A 16,576-nucleotide genomic window follows, 5' to 3' on the forward strand; every position below is an offset into this window, starting at 1 on the left:
TCCGTTAGCTCATCGGTATGGGGCTAGGTGACCCTCCAGGACTGAATCTACGATCCTACAACTTTTAGGGGCCTGGCATGGGGATTTTCGCAGGTGGTCAAGGTCACGGCCAGCACCTAGGGCAGGAACCCGGAAGTGCCGAGTTAGAATTCTGCCCGAGGCGCTGGCTGAGTGTTCCTGGCTCAGTCACTTCATTTTTCTCGTCCTGTTTCCTTATCTGTAAAATGGGGACTTTGATAGCACCTACCTTCCCGGGATGGCTGGGAGGATAAAATTAAATAATATTTGTAAAACATTTGGCACATCTTAAAGTGTTATATAAATGCTAGTTGCAATTACTATAATTATTAATAATATTAAATTATTATTATTATTGGTCCAAAGTGTTAAATACTTGTTATAATAGCTGAGTTAAAGTGTTAAATCCTAACATGTTAAATGCTGGAAGGGCCGAGTTCATTTTTTCATTACATTGTCTCTTTTGGGGGAAGGAGGGGAAGAGGTCGAGGAGAGGTAGCCATTTTGGAAAGGGAGAAGGAGGGAGGAGGAGGCAGGGGAATCGCCCCAGAAGGAACCCGAAGCTGGAAAAAAGAATGACGGTGGGGGTGGTGGTGTCGGTGTCGGTGTTGGCGTCTCCACAGCGCGCAGGCGCAGCAGCCCAGGCCGCTGGCCCACGGAACGGTAAACAGTGAGGTCACGTGAGCAGGCCCTGCTCCCTGCCCTCGCGCCGCTTCACGCAGATGGCTGCGGGGTCTCGCGCAGCGGCGGAGACAGCACGAGGCGAGCGACCCCTGGGCCCTGGGCTGGTGGACGGAGACGAAGACTACGACGACTAGGAGAACGAGGGCGAGGACGGCCACGGCCGCGGCAGCGGGGTTAGCAGTCGCGTTGGCAGCCTAAGCTCTTGGAGGAAAGGAGGCAGCGGCTGCGGCCGCAGCGACGACGACGTCCTGCGCATACCCCCTCTCGGCGGCACCCACCATTCCCCCTCCTCCGCGGCGGCGGCGGCGGCCACCATCTTCCTCCTGCTGCCAGTGGTAGCGCTCGTCGGGCGGAGCTGGGTGAGTTGCGGCCGCGGCCGCGTCCTGGGAGACAGGCTCCCGTCCCCTCCCCCACCCCTCTCCCAAACACACCTCCTCCAGCTCCTGCCTCCCCAACCCCGTCCCCAGGCAGTGGGGGCGGTGGACGCCCCGCTCTCTCCTAGCGGAGGAGACTGCGCCGCCCCGGCCTCCTGCGCAACGTCCTCCCGCCCGGGCCCAGCGAGACCGTTTGTAAGGCGGCGGGCTGGGGGGGGGGCGGCCTCGGCCCCTCGGGAGCCCCCGCTCTCTCTGCTGCCCCCTTTCCTTTCCTCCTCCTCCGGAGGCGCGTCCGGCCTTGACTTCTTCCCCAGCCCGCGGGTCTCTTACGTGCGTGGGGCCCCGGGGAAGGCAGGCTGGCGGGGGTTCCCCCCCATCCCCCGGTAGCTGGGCCTAAGCGTGGCCCTGGCTCGGACCCGGCGGAGAGGGCGTGGGAGCGGCCGGGCGCCGGGGATTGGCGTCGGCCTACACGGCCGCGTCCTGGCGCGCCTGTGGCCGGAGGAGTTAGCCGAGCTTCACGTTTTCCTGCCCCCTCGCGTGTGCGTGTGTGTGCTTGACACTGGCCTTGCCGTCGTCGGCTCAGGCTGAGGCGGAAAGCCCACGCATCTTGTCTGCGGAGACACCAAGTAATTTAACGAGCCACTCGTGGTTGGTGTTTTAATCCTCCGACCTTAGAGGGAGGGGACCTGGGGACAAAATGTTTTATTAAATTTTAAAATTGTGTCTTGCCCCAAAGAAACTAGTAACTTAATCGATATTTTTAGGAAGGGTACCCTCAAAAGAGTGATCATAAGTACTTCCTTTTTACAAAATATTGTAGTTAGCATTAATTGCATATCGACTATAATTTTAATAGAACTGCATATATGTTATTTAACATGGAGGGAAAAGAATGCATTTACCTTGGTTAAAACTTGTGTGATCTGTCACGTATGAAACTTAGGGTAACAAATTAAATAAACATAATTTTAGTTTATGAGGACATAATGGTAGAGTACAGTATTGTAGTACATTTTCTCATTTTCTGTTGTATTGAGTACGCATTAACTCTACGTTCTTCTGGAGTTAGGTGCTGAAGATAAGTTAACACCTATTTTATTTTTCAACTTCATAGAAGAAAAATTCTTCAAAGGTGTGAAAAAATGATGCTATTCTTAATTGTAGATTGACCACATTTTTAAAGTAGCATTGATATAGTACTTTAAGGTTTGGAAAGCGTTTTACATTTGTTACCTCATTTTGATTAATCAGTGACATCTGACATTGCCAGGGGGGGTTTAGGATTCCTGGAGTGGTAGTGGAAAGGACACAAATCAAGAACTGGAAAAGTTGAGCAGTTATCTTGGAGGGAGTTTACAGTGCTTTTCTAGTACAAAAGCACCCAAAAACTACTTGCCGACTTGTCATCCTCAAATTGGTTATCAATAATTACATTTACTTGGATTTTTGCTTTCTTATGTGAGGCACTGTGGTGCAGTATTGGAAAAAGTGCTATGTAAAGAATTGGAGAAGGATGACCTGGGTTGGAATACTGGCTTTCTCGCTTACTGACTTTGAGGCAAGTCCCTAGACATCTGTAAAACAGGGAAGTTGAAAAGAAGACCGCCACAGTCCATTCTAGTTTTCAAACTGATGTAATAACTATCTTTTCTCTCTTGGATTTTTTACTTACTTCTATAGGGCACCCCTGGTTTTATTTTAGCCATGTTCCATTCCTATTCTGATTTTGCTCCTTTTACAATCTCTTAACCCCATTTTTTGTGCTTTCTTCTACCATAGGACAGAATATCTTACTCTTTGCTAAATTGCAAAACTTTATAAGTGAGTTTTTATTCTGAATCATACCTACCAGAATTAACAGCCAACAGCCATTAGAATTGAAACTAGTTCCGAAACCTGGAACTTGCTAAAAGTAGAGAGATGCATTTTCATTCTTGAAGATTTGCCCTACGTGCTTTTTAAAAACAATTTCTTAAATATGCATCTTTTACAGATGAGGAAGCATCTGTGTAGGCTAACAAATTGTGACTTTCCCATGGTCTAAACCGTGAATTAGTGATAGGAAAAAAAAAAAGACTACAGAGTTCTTAAGTTTTTCCATATATTCTATCTGACCTTAGAATTTTTTTTTTTTTTGAGAACTTTATTTCCTTGGGGAAAAGACATTTTTTGAGGAAACCCTGCCTACTAGTGAATTTTGGCAGCTGTTTTGCAACTTACTTACAGCCATACAGACTTGCTCAGGGCACTATGAGGTTAATCCTGTTGAGGGTCACAGTCTTAGGCATCACTTGAACTTAGGTCTTCTTGATTGTTGTTGAAGTCAGCCCTCTATCCACTATATTAAACTTACTCACTTCTGCAGTCTTAGATGTTAGAAAACTTTCTGTACTAATCTATAGGCTCCTTTAGACACTGAACCCTGCTGATTCCTCATTCTCATTGGCGTGGCACTTTGCCACAGCCTTTCAGTTTGGAAACTGAATTAGTAATACTTTCCAGATTGTTAGGATAAACCCCAGACAGCTTTTCCATGTGAACACTGTAGTATTGCTCATCGTTTATTTCCAAAGAGTACTTAGAGTCAAGTTGGGTTTGAATCCAATCTCAGATACTTCTTACTGGTTCAGTGACCAAGTATACCCCTTAGTCTGTTTCTTCATCTGTAGAATGGAGGTGTAATAATGGGTGCTTGAGCAATCTTATAGGGTTCTTCTGAGGAAAGAACTTTCAAACCTTAAAGCACTATATAAAGTCAAATAGACTGACCAAGTTCTGTCGAGTAGAAACTTATTGAAAGATGCTATTTGGTTATAAAAGACCAAGTATTTGAAGTTGTCAATTTAAAAGAAAAGTGTTTATGAAATACAAATATGCCATGTTCAAAACATGAAAAAAAATTATGTGTGAGAAACTGCATTCAGTTGGTGGGGCAGTGTATTCTTAACAATTAGATCTAGAATTGAACATAGAAACTATAGTGAAATCAGCTCAACCAATTTTTTTTTAGCAAAGATTTAGCTTCTGGATCATCTTGTTAATCAGTGGAACATGAGCTACTAAACAGAACATTAGCAAGTCTCTTTTGTCTTACTGTAGTGTTTTAAATATTGGAGAATTTTGGGAAAATACAGATTGATAGTCTTAATCTCAAAATTTTAAAAAGTTATAGGGAGATATTCAGAATGTACCAAGAAGTAGTGAATCTAAATTATAAATAAATTAGAATTTTCTGATATACTAAAATAGATGAGGTTATCCATTTGACTTAGTAATAGGATATACTCCTTTCATTAGTGACATTACCTTGTATTTACATGTTATTTTACTTTAAAGATAGATATTTAAGGGAGTCTGGCATGAAGTTGTTTTTTTCCCCTCTCCACAGACTTTAAAAAAAAATAGCTATAGACTTTTCCTATTTTATTTACAAATAAGGAAGTTGATGCTAATTGAAAACTAATAGTTTATCTCCCTCCTTATAAGTGACCCCTCACTTCCAGTTAGAGTTGTATGTACCATTTATTGCCAAAGTTTTCCATGCAACCAGATCTCATAGAAAGTTCATTCAATTCAACAGAATTGGTTGATAAACACTTATTAAACACCTGCTTACCATGTGCCAGGCACTGACTACACCAAGCCTTGGAGATACAAAGAAAGCTATTAGAAGTCCCTGTTTTCAAGGAGCTTACAGTCCAATAGGGGAGACAATATGCAAACAACTAGGTATTACAAACAAGGAATATATAGGATAAATGAGAAATAATCAACAGAGGGAAGGCACTAGAATTAAGAGCTTCTTGGAAAAGGTGGGATTTTACGTAAGACTTGAAAGCAGCCAAGAGATGGAGATGAGGCAGGAGAGAATTCTTTGCGTGGAGAATAGCCACTGAAATTCCCAGAACCTAGATGGAATATTTTGTTCAAGGAAGGCCAGTGTCATTAGGTCAAAAAGTATATGGCTAGTGCAAGGTGTAAGAAGATTAGAAAGATTTTTTTGCGGGGTAGGGGAAGGGTATTATGAAAAGCTTTGAATGCCAAATGAAGGATTTCATATTTTATCATAGTGGTGGAAGGGAACCACTGGAGTTTGTTGAGTAGAGAAGTGACCTGGTCAGACGTAACACTGACAGCTGAGTGGAAGTTACATCAACTGTAGTGGGGACAGACTTGTGGCAGGCAGGCTGATCAACAGGCTATTGCAAAAGTTCGGATGTAAGGTGATAGGGGCCTACGCCAGGGTAGTGGCAGTGTCAGTGTAGAGAAAGGGTCTGTGAGAGATGTTAGAAGGGTAATATCGACTACAGATGCCTTGGCAACAGATTGGATTTACAAAGAAGTGTGCTTTGATGAAGAGAAAACAGTACTATTAGAGTTTACAGGCTATAATGTAAGATCTGTGAAATGATCTTATGAAATCAGTCATACTTGCCACCTGTGCAGATTGCACCCCCTCTATCTTTTGTTGGCTAATGTCTTTTGATAAATAAGCTGCCAGGTGGTTCTACCCAATGCGTTAGTGGGGTGGTGGGTGGCTTTTTGAATCTTCCAGATAGAAAAGGACAGTTAAGATAACCCAGTCCAGTCACCCCTTTTGTTTCTTATTCTTGCTACAAGGCCTGCCAAGTTCTTTTTCCTTAAAGATAACTGTGCACATTAGACACGTAACTATAGTACAGAATACAAAATAAAAGATTAATACATGCCAGCCTTTAAGAGAGTACTTAGTCTTTGTCTTCAGTCAGCTGAGAACAAGTTTATGTATCTACATTTGAGTACCAGTTTCTCATTTTAGATTTGGGAGAGTCCTTGCTTTTTGACAAAACTTAACCTGATCATTTATTTAGTAGAGGCATGGACCTTCCTAGACCTGGAGCCAATTTGACTCCTTGAGTTTTGGCATCTATAGCACCTGAAACCCTAATTGTCTATTTCTACTACTACTGCTACTGCTACTGCTACTGCTACTGCTACTGCTACTACTACTGCCACTACTACTGCCACTACTAATACTCCTGCTGCCACTGCCTCTGGGTACTTTTTACTGTCAGTTCCCTTTTACATCACTTTTATCTTTTCCTTCTCAACATACTCAATGCCTCAAGTTATGTTTTCTAAGCTTTGTTTAATTATTTTCACAAGAAAAAAGAATTTATAAATTCAGATAATTAGAAATATAAAAAATCTGTCCCCAAAGATGTCATATCATAAGTTCCCAATGATCCAGCCTGGCTATCTTTATTGCTTCTTGAACAGGCTGTCTTCATTCTTGTTGTACACCCAAGAATTAGTGTCATCTTCTCAGATGGGCAAACCCAAGTCTAATTTCACCCACGTGGTCTTTCTCTATACTGTTTATAGGTTCAGCTTTCTGATCCCAGGTTTATTCTGAGCAAGTCAGGAAGCCTCTGATGAGATGGGTAAACTTAAGCCACACCAAAATACAAACTAGGAATTATGAGCCAGGTGAAAAGAACTTGTTTCTGTCACCTTAAATCAGAGTTTTCAACTCAATATACAGGTCATCTAAAACTCACCAAAGACACTCCTTTCTATAAGTAAAGTTTTATGCAAGATTAAGAGTGGAAAAAATAAATTCTGACTCGGGGTAATAATTGGTAACATTTCATGGAGGAACTATCATTTGGGCAGAGTCTTAAAAGATGGATAGGATTTCAACATTGGAAATAAAAGTTTGGTAAGGGGAAGGGCATTGAAGGCTTTGGAAAGAATGAATAAAGGCATGAAAATAGGAAAGCAAATGAGTATGGATGAAGGTTTTAGCAAATAGGTCCAGTATACCTATTCTGTGTTCTAGTCTGGGGAGAATAGTGTAAGAAGGTAGGGTGGCCCATATTCTTGAGGGATTTGGACTGTATTTGGTGAGTTGTGAAGAGGTGAGAGACCAATTAGTCCATTGAAGGTAATACAGATGATAATAAGAGTTTCTACTAAGGTGATGGCAGTGGTGACATAAAGGAGTCTGATGGTGAGGAGGGTATGGAAGTAGAATTGGTTACTTGGCAACTGGATATGAGTGGTGAGGGAGAGGAGAGAGCTGGGCAATGAAAGCCCTCAATCGTTTCTTTTTTTTTCTCCTCTGATTGCAAGTATTAATCAGCCGTAGAAGATTTGGAATTCTTGAAGTAGGCTTTGAGAGGTATTTGTGCTTCCCATTTAGGAAATTATGAAGAATGTGCTTGGGAAATGTGTAATTGAATTGTAAAGTTATGTGCTTTTGAGTATAAAACATAAGCATATGCTTTCATTTAAAAATTTTTCATTGCTATTTTTTAACATCATCTATATTTCCTATTGTTTTCTCCCTCTCAAGCCCCTCCCAGAGAGCTATTCCTAAAAAGAAAAAGGAGGGAAAAAGAGTAGCAAAACTAACAAACATGTTGAAAAAAATCTGATGTTATACAATATTCTATACCTGTGGTCTTCTACCTGCAAATGAGATGGGTGTGTCTTCTCATCTCTATTTTGAACCATAGTAATTATGATTTCATAGTTTTGTTTTCTTTTTGTTTACATTGTTGCAAATTACATGTGCATATTATTTTCCTAGTTCTGTTACTTTTTCTGTTGTACTTTTTAAAAATTAAAACTTTTTTCAATTATCAAAAAAATTATGTTCTTTCCTACTCACTCCCACTCATGGAGAGGGGAAGACAAAAGACTTGTAACAAATATCCGTAATAAAGCAAAACAGATTTCCACGTTATGTCCAGAAATATGTGTTTATTTTGTACCTTGAGTTTGTCACCTTTCTATCAGGAGGTAGGGCGCATTCTTTCTCATCTATGTTCATTCATCATCGGTTCATAAGTCTTTACATCTCTATGATTTCTTACTGCATAGTAATATTTTATTAAATTAATGTACAATGATTTATTTAACTATTCCCCAATCAATGGTCAAATACTTTATTATCAATTCTTGGGTACCACAAAAAATTCTGCGAAAAATATTTTGGGGTGTGTGTGTCTTTTCTTTTTATCATTGACTTCTTTGTATTTTCATAGAAGGGAGTCTAAAGTAAATCAAATTAAGAGCTGTTAAGTATTTCTTTGTAAAGTTTTATACTGGTTGTGAGGAATACGAAGAAGTAAGAGAGTCATTCTTGGCATATAGGCTTCTACAAATTGTTTGCAGGGCTAGAATATTTGAAAGTTTAAATAACTGTAGAAGAAATAAACAATTCAGGACCAGAAATGCCAAATGAATGGTATAAGCCAGGGCTTCTCAAACTTTTTGGTCTTAGGATGGACACCTTTATACTCTTAAAAATTCAGAGCTCCCAAACAATTTTTGTTTATTTGAATTATATCTGTTGATACTATATCAGAATTTAAAATGTTTTAAGACTGTTACGAAAAAAGTCTTAATGAGGACCCCCTGAAAAAGGGTTTTGGAGACCACACTAGTATATAGACAAAAACGCTACATATGAGTTATGTCATACACCAGAAATATAGGTGTGTGTGTGTGTGTGTGTGTGTATGCATACACATATATGTGTATATTTACATACGTGGTATAGCTATAAAGGTTACACTTTTATAAAACTGAAGCAGAATGATTGAGTAGTGTAGTAAAAATTTAAAAACATTAGAATATTTGTTGTTTGTTAGGCTTGCCTAAAACTAGTTTAGATAAAGCTTTGGCTATGAGTACACTTGTCAGAGCTAATTGTGCAAGATAATATTAACTTAAAAAACTCGATAGGACTTTATTGATTTTTTTGGTATTGCCATCGTTTCTCATGTCCGCCAAGAGAACCCTCTCTTGTGTAACAAAAAAGCTTAAATTTAATAGAAGAATTCAACAAATAGATATAATCTGATAATATAGACCTTATTCTATATTAGTAGTCTACCACATCTCTGCCAAGAGTAAAGAGGCATGCTTTAATATCAGTCCCTTAAATCAAAATTGATCTCCGCATTGACTATGGTGTGAATTGTTTTCTTGGTTGTGCCTACTTAGCTTTGCATTACTTCTTAACACTTTCTCTTATTTCTTCATACTCATCAGTTTGGATTACCCAGTAGTTCCATTGCATTCATTTTCATAATTTAAGTTAGTTCTCAATCCATGGGTATTCACTTCTAATTTTTTGCTGCCACAAAAAAGTGAAGCTATGTCATTTTTGCATAGAGAACCTATCAGTCTTTGACCTTCTTGCAATACATACCTTGTAACTGGTTGATATTTTTTTTCAGAGTTTAAACTTTTATGTCTTTAGTGATTCTTTTATCTTTAGTGATTGCAAATTGTTTTTCAGAACCTTTGGACCAGTTCGCAGCCTACCAGTTAATGTATTCTTGTTTTTCTTCCCATTTCCTTTTCTCTTTGCATGTAAAAATTCACATTTTTAATTAGCAACTTGGATCATTCTTTAATATGGTGCTTGTTAATTTGTATGTCTTTTGAAAACTGCTTGTTCATATTCTTCAGCCACTTTTCTATTGGAAAATGGCTTTTTACATTTTTATATAAGAACTTTATCAGATATTTTTATGAAGCTTTTCTCCTCCAATCACCATCTTCTCTTCTGGCTGCATTGATTTTGTTCATGCAGAAGCTTTAAACTTTTATGTAATCAAAATTGTTTTATTTTTCATGATCATCTTTACTTCTTCGTTAAGACCTCTCCACCACTTAGATGTAGCTATTCCAGCTACCTCCTTTTCCTTGATAGTTTTTTTCAAAGTGTCTATATATATGTAGGTCACCTTTCCTTTGACACTTATTTTTTTATGGTATAAGATGTTGGCTAATATAATATTAATAGTTTCATTCATTTATAATTTGTGTAAGCATCCTGTGAAAAGTAGAAGCAGCAGTGGCAAATTTTTTCCCTGGTAATTTGTAGTTGCATTTTGTGTGCATATTTCATCTTTGGAGGAAGCTATTTTATTTTGCATGTAACTTAGGTTAAAATGTATCCTTTTTTTGGAGGGGCTTATGAAGAGTAAACAGTATTATCTTGTGTATTAAAAGATTGGTGGTATGTATCTGTAAAACAAACTCTTTAGTAAATGTTTCCATTGCTCCTGGGGTTTACATGTAGCTTTGGTCTTCCTTTTTGATAGGACAATATGATTGTTAAGCTTCTTAGTCACTACTTTATTCCAGCTTTTAAACCTGTGTGCTCCATCTACTACTGTTATTTTCCAACACTGTTGCCTTTACTTCCCTGCTGTCTTTTTGGTTCTTCTGCATACTTTATTTTGATTCAAAGGGAAGCTGATGACATTGTAGAAAGAACTTTTTGTTGAGAGAATACCTAGGTTCTACACTCCAGTCCTGCCTCTTACTGTATTATTATTAGTCAAGTCTCTTAATCTCTTTGGCTTCAGGTTTCCTATCTGCAAAATGTGAAGATTAAACTAGATTACTTCTAAGAGCCTTTCCAGTTTAAAAATCAAGAAACTTTGAAGGATAGAACACATTAGAGATCACCTAGTCAGGACTCATTATTTGAATCATTTCCCACATTTTTATATCATTTGGTAAGCTTTATATACATTATCTCATTTGTTCCTTACAATGTCCCTGAAGATAGGTGCTATTTTTACTTCCATTTTACAGATTAGGAAACTGAGACTGAGAGGTTTAAGTGACTTGCCTAGGGTCACACAGTAAGTATCTACGTTTGAATTGGAACAGGGTTCTTACTATAGCCTTCAATCCATTTTTCTTTACAGTGTAATACAGCGTGGCTTAACTAATGATAACTAGTTGGTGTTTGCCATGGATATTTATCTTGTAGTTATCATTTCTCTGCCTCTGATGGACTGGATGCTTTGCTGAACGTCACTTTTGAGTTTTATTGTAACATGAAGGTGTGTTCTTTTAAAGAGCGAATAGGAATATAAAATTGATCTACATAGCAGGTCCTTTTGTTATCACTGATTAGGTAGGACACTTGATGTAGACTGAATTGTAGATTGCAATCTTAATACCATACCTTAAGTGCTAATATGTTAGAAGACTTAATGTACTACATACCTGAATAAATTTACAGCTGCTTTGATTACCTGCTGCTAGAAATAATAGAATTCAGATTTCAGGTCTCTATGCCTATTCAAAATTTTATTTAAGTTTCCCTGATGCTGTTGATTTTGGTGTGTGTAGTCTGGGTCCTGGTTACTGCAAAATATCTTGGGTATACACCTTAGATTGGTATATTGGTATATATGTTTCAAGATTTATATTTCTTCCAGCATAATTGTTTCAAGGTCCTTAGTAGGAACATGTTGAAGGAACTGCAAGATTGATATGTCCCAACATTAAGTTTTTAGTCCTGTCTTGAAGCATAACTTTGTAAAATAGTCGTAGTAAAACTGAGTATTTTTCAGCTCTTTTTTGCTTTTGCAAAGGAGAGTGGACGAGAGAAAATTTTCTTGATTAACCCTATCATGAATTTGTGAGTAAATGCATTAAATTTTGTTTTGTATCCAAACTTAAAAGATTACTTCCACTGTCTGACATCAAAGATCATCTTCACTAAAGGCATACCATTGACTAGTCTTTCCTTAATTGTCTTTTATTCCTCCTTTCAGTTCTCTTGTGCTTTTTGATGGTTGCATAAACCTTCACATGTATTAGAGCATGATATAAAGCCATTCTTAATTGATTCTTAGGTATGTGTAGTTCAGAAGAATTATTTTTACCATTTATATGTATTAGCAATGAACTGGAAGTTATTTTTTAAGGTAATATTTTCTAAAGTATTTCAAGAAGTACTTCAGATATCTTAATCTATCTGATTCTATTCTTACTGGTTTGGCAATTGACTGAGCAAGTCTGCAGAGACATAGACTTTGTATGGCCAATATAACTCAGCAGTAATACTTATATTTTGAAATACATTCTCAGTAGATGTGGAGCCATCTTCTTAGATCTCAGTTTTTGTGTAATTTTTGGGTTCCTAAGTAAGAGATTTTTGTAAAGTGTGTTTTTGCCATTTGTATTGCAGACTTTTAAATAGAAGTTCTAGAATTTATAGACAGATCTATCTGTGGAGAAATTAGCTTAAAGAAAACTGAAAAGGAATTGAGAACTGAATACACTGTCAAGTGGACCCAATGGGCCTCTAATCTGTGGATATCTGTAGACAAGCAGAGCAGGCTAGAGACAGGAATCAAATATGCTTAATTTCAAAGTGAGGGAAATGGCATGCAAGCAAGAAGGCATTATTAGACACATGTACTAATGTACTGGGGCCCCCACACTGCTTTAGTGTGATTGAACCTTGATTTATATACTTGTGGCTTGTAAGGAGTACAAACTGTAGTGTAATAATAGAAAGGCACACCAGCAACAGTCAGGCAAGGTTGTCTAGGGACCAGAAAATCCATTCTTAGCAGTGTTTCATGTCTGGGCCTGTTGAGGCTTGCCTGAGCTTTAGGAATCATCAGTTCTAGAAGGTGAGTGCAAAGGATTGTCGTTATGTCAAGCTTAGGGCATGGCTTGCTTGCTGGGCTTTAGCTCTGGAAAATGGTGTCTCTTCGTATCTTGACATCATAGAGTATTGTGTACTGGGCCTGATTTTTTCTGTACCTTATACAAACCAGTCTCATGACTTTTTTTGTCACATGATACTCTTTATAATTGTCAGAATAAATGGAGTGTGATAAGGTTGCAGAGAAGATTCCAGTGTACAGTCTTAACAGTATCATCTCACTTTGATGATGAACTGAGTCTTTTTGATTTTTAGAGAAGAAAAGAGCAGTTCTGATTTTAAATTTGATTTTTATCCAGTACAGTTCAGAAGTAGGATCTGTGGTATGAATAAGGATTTAAATCTTAATGACAAAAAATAGTGTTTTAAAAATTAGTAAAAGTCAACCCTTTTTGGAGTTTTAAGAAAATATAGTGAAGGCAGTTTCTATAAATATTGGACATAACTTTATACTGACTTAGAAAAGTGGGAATTTGAGTTTTTCTTTTAGTATTTCTTAATTCATTATGGACTTGTCTGTTCTAAGTCTTAAAATCATTTTAAATTTAAGGTATAAAAGAAAATGTCCCAATACAGAGTAGTTTTACTTTCAGAATGTTTTCATAGCTCAAATAGCTCAAATAGAGAAACTATTTGGCTTTAGTTTAAAATGATGTGTGATGGAGATTGGTTGTTAAAATTAAAAGTTTGCCCCTCTGTGTTCATATAATACACTTAATTGTCATATATACAAACATCTATTCTGTCACTGTCAACCCTCTATCAATTATCATTTCTGTTTAGTGGGCATTGATTAATTTAAAACACTTTAAGTTTAGGAATAGAAAGAACAATGGTATGGAAATCAGGAGACTTGTATTCTAGTTTTGAGCCCTTTCAGGGTCCTCATCTATAAAATAGTTTTTGGACTAGATGTGTACTAAGGCTTCTTCTTGCCCTCTAACTGAATAACTTAGAAGTTCTTTCTGAAAAAAATGACATGTGCTCAGCATAGTTTTAAATATTATAAGTGCTTTTTGTTGTTTTTTTTAAAGTGGATGAACCGTGATTCTGAGAAAGTTGTGTTAACCCAAGTATTCCATTTCCATACCTTAGTTCCTTCTTTGTGTTAGTTATTTACGAGCATCATTAAATACCCTTATTGACTGTTACTTCATTGCTACAGATATTTATTTATTTATTTATTGGGTATGAAGAGAGTGCCTTCACAAAGATCGTCCAGTATCTGAATTTGAATAAATAGCATTAGAAGTGACTTTGAGAGAGCAGTGTGAAATATTGGAAAAGTAGCAGCTAGTGCCACAATGATAATCAAATTGTAGACAACTTGAGAGCAAGACCTCTGTAGATCTGTCTGTTTCCATAGTGCTCAATCAGCAGTTAAAATTTAATAGACGGTTAATAAGTGTTTGTTGAATTAGTTAAATTGAATTAGTGAACCATGCCAGCACACTGAGTAAAGACTATATATTTGGATATTAAAAGATTTTTCAGCCTTGAAGTTGAAAACCAATTTTAAGATTATAGATATTTGTGTGTCCCTGGTGTTCACTTAATTGAATTTGTGCATGTGATTAAGCTTAAGTAACTTAGCACCTTCAATGTTTCACTATCCAAGGTTTCATTAATATTAGTATTCTGTCATTTCCTCAGTAGGTCTTAAGGAATTTATGTGGTGTGTCCCTTTTTCTCCCTAAATTGCCAGTTGTTGACTAATCTTCTGATGATAAACCTTTCTAAGTTACCTAGACTGGTTATTGAATGACTTACATAGTCATTGGACCTATGCTTAGACCTCCTAAAGATTGTGCCTTGTTGATAAAGCCTTTAAGAACCCAAGGTCATAGGCATTGGAGTAGAATTTTAGTGATATAAGACTAGTACAGAAGCCATTTTAAATATACAAAGGAAAACAAAAAAAAAAATAGATGATAGATTTGGAGCTGGGAGGGAGCTCTTGAGGTCCACTTAGTTCAACTCCTTTATTTTACAGTTAAGGAAATTGAGGTCCAGGGAGGCTCTGACAGGTCAGTCACACAGGTAGGAAGCATCAGAAAGGCAATATTGAACAGTCATTCATTTAAATTGTCTAATGTAGATACTTGTTTTCAAATTTAATAAACATTTGTTAAGCACCTACCAGATAGGCACTTGTTTGGGAAGGGGTGGGACATGAGAATACAAGAAATAAGATTTGAGTTTCTGCTTAAAGTGTAATTAAAGGTAAAAGCTTATGTTGTTTGGTTGTTTTCAGCCATATCTGACTCTTAATGACCCTATTTTTGGCAAAGATACTGAAGTGATTTTCTATATAGATCTCTGACTCATTTTATAGATGATGAAACTGAGGCAAACAAAGTTAAGTGACATGCCTTCCAGGGTCCTTCCTGCAGCTTGAGTCTTCCTGCACTTTTCAGGCCCTGCACACTACTCTTCTTCCTGACTGCCCTTGGGTCCCAAGTCTTAAGGAATACCTAAATGAAACTTGTACAGCATGAACCAGGAGTTCTTTTAAGATAATTAGTCTCTCCATTTCCCCCCCCCAAAAAAAAAAGGCACAAAAAAAACCCCCCAACCCCAACAACTTGGGGTTGAGATAGTTTGAGACAGTTGAGACTGGCATTGTATTATGCTGTTGAATTAAGTGTGGTCATATAATTGTTCAGTATTCACAAACATATTTTAGAACATGTAGTTGAGTGGATTTTTCCAAATACGTCATTGTCTTCAATGGATAGTTGAGAGACATGGATCCTCCTTTTGCTGGTACAGATTATACCCCCTGAATGAGTTTTTGTGGTTGGAGATCATCTTTTTAAATCTTTGTCATTTGACAGATGAAGACAGCTCAGAAAGGTTAAATTTTTTAAAATTCAATTTTTTCTTTAGTTCCAAATTCTCTTCCTCTCTTTACCCCTCCTCTATCTATTGAGAAGGCAAGGAAAAACTCATTACAAATACGTATAATTATTCAAAATAAATTTCCACATTAGCCAAATTTTAAGAAAAAGGGCAAGAAAAAGAAGAAAATATGCTTCAGTCTACGCTCTTAGTTCATGCATTCTCAATCTGGAGGTAGATTGCGTGTTTCATCATGAGTTCTTCAAAATTGTTGGTTGGTCATTGTGCTGATCAATTACCAAGTCTTTCAGATTTGATTAGCTTTACAAATATTGCTGTTACTGTATAAAATGTTCTCTTTGTTCTGCCCACTTCACTTTACATCAATTCCTGCAAATATTCCCAGAACAATACTATTACAGCACAATAATATTACATTGTATTCATACAACCTTAACTTGTTCAGCCATTCCCTAATTGATAGGTATACCCTGCTGGTTCCAATTCTTTGCCTTATAAAAAGAGCTGCTATAAATGTTTTTGTAGATTTGAATGCTTTTCCTATTACTTTGATTTCTTTGTGGCATAGGAATGATATACCTAGTAGTGTTATCACTGGGTCAAAGAGTATATGCACAGCTTAATAGTTTTTTGGGCACAATTCCGGATTGTTTTCCATAATGAGTTGACTAATTCACAGCTTTACCAACAGTGCATTAGTGTAACTATTTTCTCACATATCCAACATTTTTCATTTCCTTTTTTGTCATTATAGTCAACCTTATGGTGTGAGGTGGTAGCTCAGAGTTGTTGTAATATGTGTTTCTGCAATTATTAGTGACTTTTAGAGTATTTTTTCACATGGTCATTGATAAGTTTGGTTTTCTGCTCAGAGAAGTTGAGTTAATGAAGGTCACAAAGAAGAGCCAGAGTTTGAATGAAGATCTTCTGAATTCAGATCTAGTGTTTTTTTTTCCTGATTTTGCTTACCATCCTCTCATGTTTTGCTTTTTTGTCCGTGTCTTTTTATATTTCATATAGGATCTATCCATACACTTCAGGCCTTAAAAACTCCCCCAGCAATATTTATGGATACTGTTGAATTATTCGTCTGCTATTCATTACAATTGCAACAGGTCTGGTGCAACTTTAGTGTTCGATGTCTTTCTCAATTCATTAT

General features: G+C 37.5%; 1 protein-coding gene across 7 annotated transcripts in view; it reads left to right on the forward strand.

The window, feature by feature from the left end:
* The first annotated feature begins 561 nt into the window (after window positions 1–561).
* The window catches only part of PHF3 (PHD finger protein 3), a 107,491-nt gene continuing 91,476 nt past the window's right edge, over window positions 562–16,576 (forward strand). Inside the window, exon 1 of one of the 7 annotated variants that reach the window (XM_072642554.1) lies at window positions 562–1,061. The gene's annotated coding sequence lies outside the window, so the exon portion shown is untranslated. Of the gene's footprint in view, window positions 1,725–16,576 lie in introns of all 7 variants that reach the window. The other 6 variants (XM_072642549.1, XM_072642557.1, XM_072642556.1 and 3 more) reach the window with 6 other exon arrangements.

This window comes from Notamacropus eugenii, chromosome 2 (assembly GCF_028372415.1).
Source record: "Notamacropus eugenii isolate mMacEug1 chromosome 2, mMacEug1.pri_v2, whole genome shotgun sequence".
Taxonomy (NCBI): domain Eukaryota; kingdom Metazoa; phylum Chordata; class Mammalia; order Diprotodontia; family Macropodidae; genus Notamacropus; species Notamacropus eugenii.